Source organism: Corvus brachyrhynchos, unplaced genomic scaffold (genome assembly GCF_000691975.1).
Source record: "Corvus brachyrhynchos isolate BGI_N302 unplaced genomic scaffold, ASM69197v1 scaffold70, whole genome shotgun sequence".
NCBI lineage: Eukaryota > Metazoa > Chordata > Aves > Passeriformes > Corvidae > Corvus > Corvus brachyrhynchos.
In genome coordinates this window covers 9,104,524-9,114,469 of record NW_008236217.1, presented here as the reverse complement: position 1 = coordinate 9,114,469, position 9,946 = coordinate 9,104,524, and the positions used below count along the sequence as shown (strand labels likewise).

At 39.3% G+C, this 9,946-nt stretch overlaps 1 protein-coding gene across 6 annotated transcripts in view; it reads left to right on the top strand.

The window, feature by feature from the left end:
* Nucleotides 1-9,946, top strand: part of LTBP1 (latent transforming growth factor beta binding protein 1) — a 191,972-nt gene that overhangs the window by 229 nt on the left and 181,797 nt on the right. The gene's annotated exons all lie outside the window — the stretch shown is intronic.

The window sequence follows — 9,946 nt, the reverse complement described above, 5'->3', positions numbered from 1 at the left end:
GTCCTTAAATCCCTCCTTCCTAACCTTAACCTTCGGTAAAAGATGAATAGTGCCTCATATTTATTCTCGGCGCAGGTGGTGACATTTTTGGAGAGAGCTTTGTGGAGCCATTGTGTGTGTGAACATCCCCTCCCCATCAGTGCTTGGTTTTTAGGAGTTTTTAGAATGGAGGACTTAACAGGGTAAAGAGTCTACCAGAGGAGCACAGGTGGGGAGCAAGGAATCGCCGTTTACTCAAACTCTCCCTTCACCACGTAGCCCATGTGAGTGATCCCATGCTTAGGGCATAGAATTTTTGAACCACTGAACAACGTGAAAGAAGTTGGTTTGGTGACAGTGCTGTAGAGTGATGTACCTTTACTGGGATAATTAGAAACACAAAGTATGTGCATAAAATAACACTCATCGAGTCAATCCTGCTATACGCTAGTTGTCCTTTGTAATGGGAAAGTGGAAGAATTTCTGCTACTTTAGGCAAGATTCGGTATGATTGCAAATGGCTAAACTGGAGTGATGTCATGAGGTCAGGAAAGACTGGAGTGGCATAGCTCTTCAGGAAACCCCTGTGAGTATCAGTGAGATTGGGCAGATCTTGGAATATTGCTGTAGTTCAGCAGGACAGATTACTGCCCCTGAGAGAGTTGGAGTTAAACAATGCTTTCAAGAGTTTTTTTTTTTTTAGTGGCTTTTGTCCCTGTGTGGGATTTTTCACAATAGGGAGAGCAATCACTTTTGTAATCATGACTAAGGTCAAGTACCTTTGACCTGCATGGACCTGTTGCTAAGAAGCAAAGACTTTATGACAGTAGTTAAAGACAAAACTTCACGATTTCCCTACCAACCTAGATGTGTATTTAACGTACTCTCATAAGTTAACATTTTCAAATACATGCTGCTGTGTTAGGTTAGTCACTTTTTATACTTAACACCTTACAAGTACTAGAATGATTTCCTTCAGTTTACAGTGGTATTTTGAGGCTAATTGCAGAGCTTAATAAACACCTACCTTAGCTTAAAGCCTAATCAAAATGAAAAAAACCTCTTAGTAATTTCAGGAGATTAAGTGAAAAATGTATTGTAATTGTGCTTTTTTCAACCAATTTTATTTTCACTATTTTGAACAAATCCCAAATAATGTTCGTTTTTTATGGCTTTTTCTCTGTCTTCTAGTGACTTTCATTTCCAGGTTAGTTTTCTGTTTGTAAATTAAGTAATTTTCTTTGCTTTTTGTCCTTTAAGTTTTGTCGTCTTCACTTTTCTGATTATCATTCATCTTACCTTCAGTAAGGACTAAGACAATTGGAGTTTTGTGGGTTAGCTTTGTTGAATTTAATTTAAATCCATAAATTACTTGGTTAGCTCATACAGTTACTGTAGGAATGGAGTAGCAGAGACAGAGTTAAAGAAAGGTCAGGGAGAAAATCCCCCCACCTTTCTCATTTTGTGCCTCTGATATTAGGCTCTTCTAAATATTTTTACTCCCTGCTCTGATGCTTCTCTGATTCCTTCTAGCAGTGGAGGAATACACTTGGCTTGGATTTTCTCAGTTTCACCCCTCTCTTGGCAGGCCAAGGGAAGCACTAAATGTACTGAAGTTGTCTGTTTTGTAACTTAGGCTAAACCATGAGATAGCATTGACTTGATTCAGCTATGGAAGATTAGTCTCACAGTCATAAAAGCCAGATAACACCTTTTCTGGAAGTTCCTGATGTTCCTTTCAGAAGAAAAGAAACCCTATAACTGAACAACAGTTAACCCCTTTGTTTCCTGTAAAATTAAGTGATTTTTTAAAATTCAGATAGGGGGCTCCGTTGGTTTTGAGTTGCTATTGCAGCAGTGGATTAACTGTGCCACAGATGCTGGCACACCTGAGCTGACTTGATACAAAGTCACTTTGGTTGTGTCAGGCTTTATTAGCTCAGGCTCAGTATCACTTTAATAAGCTATTTAGTCTCTAGGGCCAGATTCTATCCTTTTGCATGGTGCAAAGCCTGAGCTAATAAACCCCAGACCCATACTGCCTCTTTCCAGAGCCAACTTCCATTTGTCTGCATCGTGCTTCCAGAACCAGAGTGCTGAGAGCCAGCTCTGATCAGCGAGCTTTATTAGCTCAGGTGTAAGCCCAGGCTGGAACAAGCAGCATGTGTTTCTGCTCTGCTGCACCTGTGTGAATAAGCCTGCCTGGAACCCGCAGGCAGAGAGGTGAAGGGCAGAGGTATGGCCTTGCAGCCAGGCTGCCTTCCCTTCCCTTTGCCCTGCGTGGTGGTGGTTGCTAGCCCTGCTTTCTCGCGCCTGAGGCTGCCGTTCCCTCGGGTGGCTTCCGTGCGGGCGGGGGGCGGTCTGGCTGGGAGCAGTGGCAGCCACGTCGCTTTCCTCTCAGTAGCAGCAACAGGGGGTGTTTGAAGTGGGTCAGAGGGCAGCATCTGTACAGAGGAGGCAAGGGAACTTTTTCAAGTCCTTTTTTAAAAATTTTAGTCTGAAGCTGAACTGCCTGTTGTGTTTACATTTATTTATATTGTCTTGGAAGCCTGATAGTCCTCAGAAGGTGAGCTTCTGTCTCTCTGTAAACTGTATGAGAGTGCCTACCATATCCAATTTAGGCACGTAGGGTTTTCCCCACTTTGTCCCTAATATTTCAGTTTTATATTGTAAAGTTTTAAGAACTTTTTCAGACTCAGTGTGACTTAAATTATGCAGAGCTGCATCATTCTAATTAAAAAGATGAAGTGATAACACTCAGTGTAAAAGTATTCAGAATTGCTTTATGCTGGCCATATGATGCCTAACAATCAAAACCAACCTTTTTGAAGCTTTCAGAACCTCCACCTTTGGGTAAAGACAGAGGTGGGAAAAATTGAACCACAGCAGTAAACATATTGGAAAGTTAGAAGCACGTGAAAGGGTTTAGGACAAGGATTGTCTTCCAGTCATAGTTATCATAGGTTATAATCTGTGCAAGTGCAGTAATAAGATACCACCAAGGCTGGAGACAGCCTTGTTAGTACTTGTTGCATAACAGAGCTTTATAGAAACATTAATTAGCGCTGTAACATGTCTGTAAGGCAAGTAAAGCTGAGAGTGTGGGGTTTTTATTATTTCATTTATGGAAATTAAACCATAGGTTAAATGTGGTCTTGGACAAGTTATAACAACTGTCAGGAAGGCCTGTGCTGGAAATCACGAGTTCCCACCACCCAACAGCGTGTTCATCCTGTTGAAATACTACTAAATTTCTGTTAGTTTAAACTGCTTCTACAAAATATACTCTGCTGTTTGTTTTGGTTTGCCTAATGGTACAAGGAGCTGTTTTTCATGTTGGGAATGTAAGAGAAAATTACCTATTGTATGTAGAATCTGATATCTTAAAAAGATAAGTGAGAAGAACTGCCTTGTAATATAAACCCCATGTAAAATGCATAATATGTTTTGTCTGGAGTATTAATAGCAGTTGTTTGTGAGTGTTCTCAATGTAAACTGGGTGGTTAAAAAAATGGGAAGGAGACAGCTGGCAGTTTTGAATGGCATGAGCTCCTTACTACAAAGATGTAAGAAAGGCTCACAGTGCAAAGAGGTGAGGAAGTGGATTTTGCAGGAACACATTTAGAGTAAATTTCCTATAGGGAGAGAAATTGCTGTCTGTGTAGAATCCAGGTATGCCATCATTGTCAATTAAGATAAAAATGGTCTTAAGTCTTTCTTAGCTGAAGGTGTTGTGTGTGTGCATGCATGTATTCCATGCATAGGCGTAGGAGTAGTATTTTGGTGATGGAACTGGACTGAATTCTAGGAGTATGGTGACATATGAACTGTCATGTGCTTGGGCACCTTGGGAAGGTCATTAGAAATGAGAAAACAGTCTGTTTTCTTTTTTCTTTGTATTAAAAGATTATTTTGCTAATTCTCTTTTAAAAAAGCGTGCCTGACTTAACATTAAATAAAGATGTTATTGAGGGTTAATTTATTTTTCAGAATAAGAAAATACACAGCAGTAGATGCTTGCTACTGTAGAGGCAGGAGACCAGAAAGCTGTGTAAATACTTGCCCTGAGGAAGGGTCCCCTTTGTTCATTTTATGAATCTGCTTGTCCTCTGCTTGTGTACTGCTGTTCAGTTTGAGCCACCTCCTTTCTAAACTTTCAGAGCTCTAGTTCTTGCTGTGACTGAGTTAGTATGCTACAGCTCTGTGTCTCCTTCAGGACATGGGCACTTGACAGCATGACCAGTGATTCTAGATCACCTGGATGGAGTGTGCCCCAGGTTGCTTCCAGCTTGCACTTCTGAATTTCTTGGGGAAGGTGAGAGAAAGGTTGCATGTTTAGGCCTTGTTCTGAAATAGGGTTAGGATCCAGATCTGGAAACTTAGAAGCATACATGAGTCCTCCAGTTTAGACATAAAACTCCATATCACTAAATGCTGTAGTATTGGTTGCTCAGAATTTACTCTTTTTCTGTCTTCTGTTCAGCTCTTAGAAATGGTGGTATCCAGAAGGGCTGTACTTTTGATCATTGGAACTGAGCACTTCAAATGTTTGCAGCTGTGCTTCTTGGAGGTTTTCTGGTCACAACCAGTTCCTGAGGCTTGTGCTTAAACAGTTTTGTGCCTTTGAGTTTTACCAAATTCTATTTATTTACATAGTGTATACAAAGCCTAACTATAACATACTGTCCCCAAATGTTGTTTCTTTTCATTCTAAGACCATAATCTCAGTAAAAGCAGTATCAATCTCCTTCAAATTATGTCTAAATCAAAATTTAATGTCCGAGTTTTAAAGGGACAAACTGCTTTGACCCCATGTGACTGACCTATACATTAGTCCTTTTTAATCTCTCCTTTGACGTGGTTTTTAAACAATTCAGAATTGAAAAACTGAAAGCTTGAGAAGCTTGGTTTTGCCTTTGCTGTGCTTGCTACTGTAATATGTAAATAAAACTTTCGAATTTCATGTACAGGAAATAGATGGGCTTTTGTAGTGGGAAAGGACTCTTGTTAGCCCTTGATGGTAATTCTACTCTGCTTTATTTTTCACTTACTGCCCTTGGGAGGGGGGTAGAATGACAGGGTCCAAATTCTTGTTGTCTTTGTCTGCATTAGCAAGCAGTGTGGAGCTGATCTATAGACAAAACCCTTTGGGTCTGATGACCTGAGGCCCACGGTATGTGTGTTTCAGGGCTTAGTGTTTTATTTTGGACAAGGTGTAGTCTGGTCTTGTGGAATGAGTGCCAGTATGAGGCTGAGTGCTTCTTGGAGTGCTCATGTTTTGAGTTTAGCTTTTTATTATTTAGACATATTTTTTTTCTTTACATCTTAAAAGAAATAGAGTGCACATACCTAAAGATGGTCCGACAACACAAACCAAACCTCTGTAAGTGCAACTGGCATGACAGCTTCAAGAGAGGCTGACCTGAATCAGCAGTAATGCAGACTTTGAGCACAATGTCTGTCCCCTGGCCATGGTTGGCAGCCAACCTCCCTCCTGTGAGATGAGGCTGTAAAAGAGCTGTGAGAAGATGGGGGAGCTGTTAACTGCTGCCTGCTGTACACATGTGACCATGCCATGTGCCATTCCCTCATTTTGGTGAGGAAACTTAAGTCCACAATTAGTATGAAGTGAAACCTACCCAGCCTTTTCTTTGTGAGACACTTGGGACTTCACTGGAAACAAGCTTAAAATGGTACATAGTCTGTTTCATACAAATATTGCAAGTGTGTATAGAATTAAGACAGAACAAAATAAAAAAATGAGAACCTTAAAAGAAGCTTGTCAAGATGTTGTGCTCCCACACTGGAGCAGATGACAGATTGATAGTGAACTTGTTCAGCTCACTGTGGCAGTTAGTGTTAACAAAAGAAGCAGGACCTGCAGTAAAGTTGTTGTAAATCTACAGTGGATGAAAAGTCCTGAACGCTTCCCTTCTAAATAGAGAATCAGAAGGAACACAGAAAACGGAGGTGTTTGGGGTTCTTTTCCTCCTCCCTTTCAGTTTGTTGGCTGGTTTTTTTCAGTGTGTAATGTGGAAGTGGAGTAGAAAGCTGTGTAGGTGCCAGGGAAAGCTGTGGTTCATCCATCAATTGTGCACTGTCTGGTTCTGCACATGTGCAGGAACAAAATTTTGTACTGACAGTGAAGTGATACTTTACAGTACTAGTCTTGCACCTCTCTTCTTATGGCCACTCTTCCTGAGCATGGAGAGGGGAATAGCTGGGAGGGGGCATGCTCCCATCTCCTTCCTCTCTTGTGAAGTGAGAGAGCAGGGAAAAGTGTGTGTATGGGATCAGTGGGCTTCCCAACCTTTGGAAAAGTGGGGCTGTAATGAGGGGTGGGGTTCTGCTCCATGAGGCCTTGAGAAGAAGAGTGCAGCCTTCACCATGAAGGGCTGCTTGTGCTGACTGATCCTGCCTTAAAGCAAGCTTGGATTGCCTGGGAGCTATAGGAGTTGTGGAGGGTGGATGAAGAGAGGCACACACCTCCTTCAGCTGCCTCCTTGCTCAAATTCTGCAGTACTGGGTGTTAGCAGATTATTGATGGTTCAGGTTGTCAAGTCAGTCCCTGTTCTGTAACTGATATGTAAGTTGTTAGACCGATACTGGGTTGGGTTTGAAGTTTCTTTTTTAGTTGAATTTTTGTTTTGCCTGTAAAAGCAGCAGTACTTGTGTAGCCTAATTTATTCCTAGAAAATAAATCCTGTGCATTGACTATAGAAAGAAAGCAAATCTTTTGCATTTCTCCACATCTGTGACTGCACACAGAGGGGGAACAAGCATTTTACATGTTAGTAAGGCAAGATGTTCATTTAAATACAGAGCTAAAAATAGGGCTGCTTGGGCATGTTCTTTTTTTTTGTGAAGTGCAGATAGTAATCCCTGCATACAGGGAGTTTTTTGTGTCCTATGGCAAGATTTGCTTTTTTTTATAATTTAGATCAGGTTTTTATTATCTCTAGGTGGCAGTTTAGGCCTGGGTTTTCAGAGAAGCTCAACCGAATTGTGAGCGATTATTGAGAGTTGGTTAGATTTAGGGAAAACTTTATTGTACTTAGTGTTTTGCTTACTCTATTGTGATTAATAGTTTTTTCTCCAGTCTTTCTCTTTTTTGTAACACTTCAGTTGTCTGAATCCTGCATCCAGTTAAGTATTTCCAGTTGCCTTTTTACTGAGCTTGTCTTAGTTTGTTCAGTGTCCTGCATATTTATTATGATAACAAAATGAGTAAGCACTGTACTGAGAAATGTTAAGAGAATTAAAAGGAGTGCATACTTGAGTGCTAACCACTCCATCAGAGAAAATAGTGTGTATCATGTGAATCTGGTGGTTTCCTTGGCTTTGTCCATTCTGTAGTGAATGATTTTTATCTTTATTTGTTGGCACTGGAATGATAAAGGGATTTGTAGCATGTGAAATGTTTGTATTGTCAGAATATGCGTAGTTATGGTCTGCTATAATTAAATACTTTAAAATGTCTCTCAGATTGTATAGTCTTAACTATTTATATTATGTAAACTCCAGTAAACACAACATGACTGAAAATGCCAAGTATCATACAGTGTGTTATATTCTTGTTACTGATAGAATAATGCATCCTTTTGCTGAAGCTAAGCTTTTGAAGTGTTTGAGTACAGCAGCTATTCAATTCTGGTGAGTCTTGGCATTTAGAGATTATACTATGAAGATACATAGAAAATAATATTAATAAAGTACTTTATGTTGCCATTAGGCTAGGAGAGAAACTGGGTTTTTTTGTGTGTTTGTTTTAAAAGAAGTAAGTATGCTAAAAGCATTGTGTTTTGTTTCCCTCCCTTCCTGGAGGTCATGTTTACATGCCAGTGTGGGAACGAATCTGATGGTTTGAAGTGGACAGCAAAGAATTCCAACACATGCTTTCATTGGAAGCATATTTAGGGAAAGAATTCCTTAAGACCATATAGTTACGATAAAAAAAAGTTCCTGTGTAGAAAGACACAGATGGTTGTAATACTACCTCCATTAGTAGTGTAGAGGACACACAGGTTTTCTGCAGTTAATGTAATTTCTTAGGATTATATAAGGTAATTTCTTTTTCTTTTTTTTTTTTTTTTTTTTTTTTAAATGGAATGGTCTTACAACAAGGTTGTATCACCCTTGGTTGCAAATTCCTCTCTTCCCCTTCTCAGTGAATATTTAGAATTATTGGATGTATTTCTGTTAAACTTTTCAATTTTTGAAACCTCTTTGGTGTGAGATACTCAGAGAACTAGCTTCCCAGAAAAGCATTAGCTTCAGTTAGCTTTTGCTGTTGCATCCTCAGTCTGGACAATGACTTAATACTTAAAATGGTATCCAGAATAAAAGCATAAAATTAAGTTGTGAGCTAAGCAGTAGGGTAATTTGTAGAACAGGAAATTCTAAAAAACATTGCTCTTCTTCAGGATGTCAGCACCATATTCAGATTTTTCCGAGGGAAGCTGGAATATGCCTCCTTCCTTTCAGAACCCACAGCTTGTTGCCTTCCAAGGAAAGCACTTCACTGCTTTTCTTCTGGAATCGGTGGGGGATCATCACTCTGTCTTTCAACCCAGCAGGAGTTAAAGGTGCCTTTGTATGACAGCTTTTTGTTTAGGATGCGCACTCAACCAAGATGAGCTTTGGTTTCCTTGTGTGCTTGAGGAATAAAAATCTTGAATTAATGAAATAAAGCAGTATTTGTTATGCCTTTAACAGTATTCCTATGTTGCATGTAAAGGAAGTTGAACATTGCACCCTCAGCACAGACGTATCTATGTCATGGTGTTGGTTTTTCCCCTTTCTGTAAATTGATGCCTGCATCATTTCTCAACCGTTTTATGCTGGAATCTGAAACACCTCTATACTTAAAATCCTCTTTCCAACTGCTGTATTTTCTATTATTTGCCCTCCAGCATGTATTGTGCCCAACAGGATTTATGCACTCCTGTGGGAGAAGTTTACATACTGTGCCAATGTGCACTGTGATGAAATTTGTCAGAAGTCAGTGCATTCTGTTTAAACTGGTGCTGGACTACTATGTGTGCTCAAGAGGAGGAAAAAAAAGATAAATTTGAGGTGGAAAAAGAAAGAAATCAGGTGGATGGGTGCATTAGAAATAGCATAATACAACACTGTTGTAGTGTAATTGTGTCGAAGTATTAGAAATGCAGGAATGACATTGAAAAATGTTTGTGGACATTTAAGTACAAACCAACAGCAGTTGCTTGTTAAAGGAAATGCTTAATGGTGGAGCCAGGGCTAAAAGGCTAGAAACTTGGGTGCAGGAAACTTCTGGGACATTCAAATTCTTTTATTGTGAGTTTCTCACTGCAAAATACATTTTTGTGAATTTCTGTTATCCACAGGGAAATAAACTTGTAAATAAGGTGTTACTTTTGAAGAAGTTAAAATAAGTGATTAGCATAGGAATGAGATTGTAATGATCTTAATCCAAGAATTAGCATTAGTTTAATATTAATTTATTACACACATTTTTAGGACAAGTGGAGTCAGTTATATTTGTGTTTTGATTCATTTGAAGGGACAAAAGAGAAGTTTTAATCTAAACTCCTTCCATGCATGACAATGTTTTATGCTTACTGATTCCAGATAATAAATTATGCTGAATTTATAAAGTATTAAAACAAATACATTCTGTATATATAGAAGTTTTAAAATATTTATGTGTTTTGAAATTATTATGAACTTTTTATTTTAGGTCTTGCTTCTGCAAATATTTCTGTACACTTTAACTGTAATGACATGAACACATGGACTGAAAAGTGTGTATGTATAGATCAGTCCCAAACCAACATAGGATGTTTTGGAAGGGGTGTGTTTAAACCTAGTGGTAATATTAATTTACCCTTGCTTTCTGAAAGAATGTCACAAATACAACCATACCAGGCCTGATATGCATTTGTCAAACCCAGTAGCAGTCTGCCTGAGAGAGTGGGGAGCAGTAGTT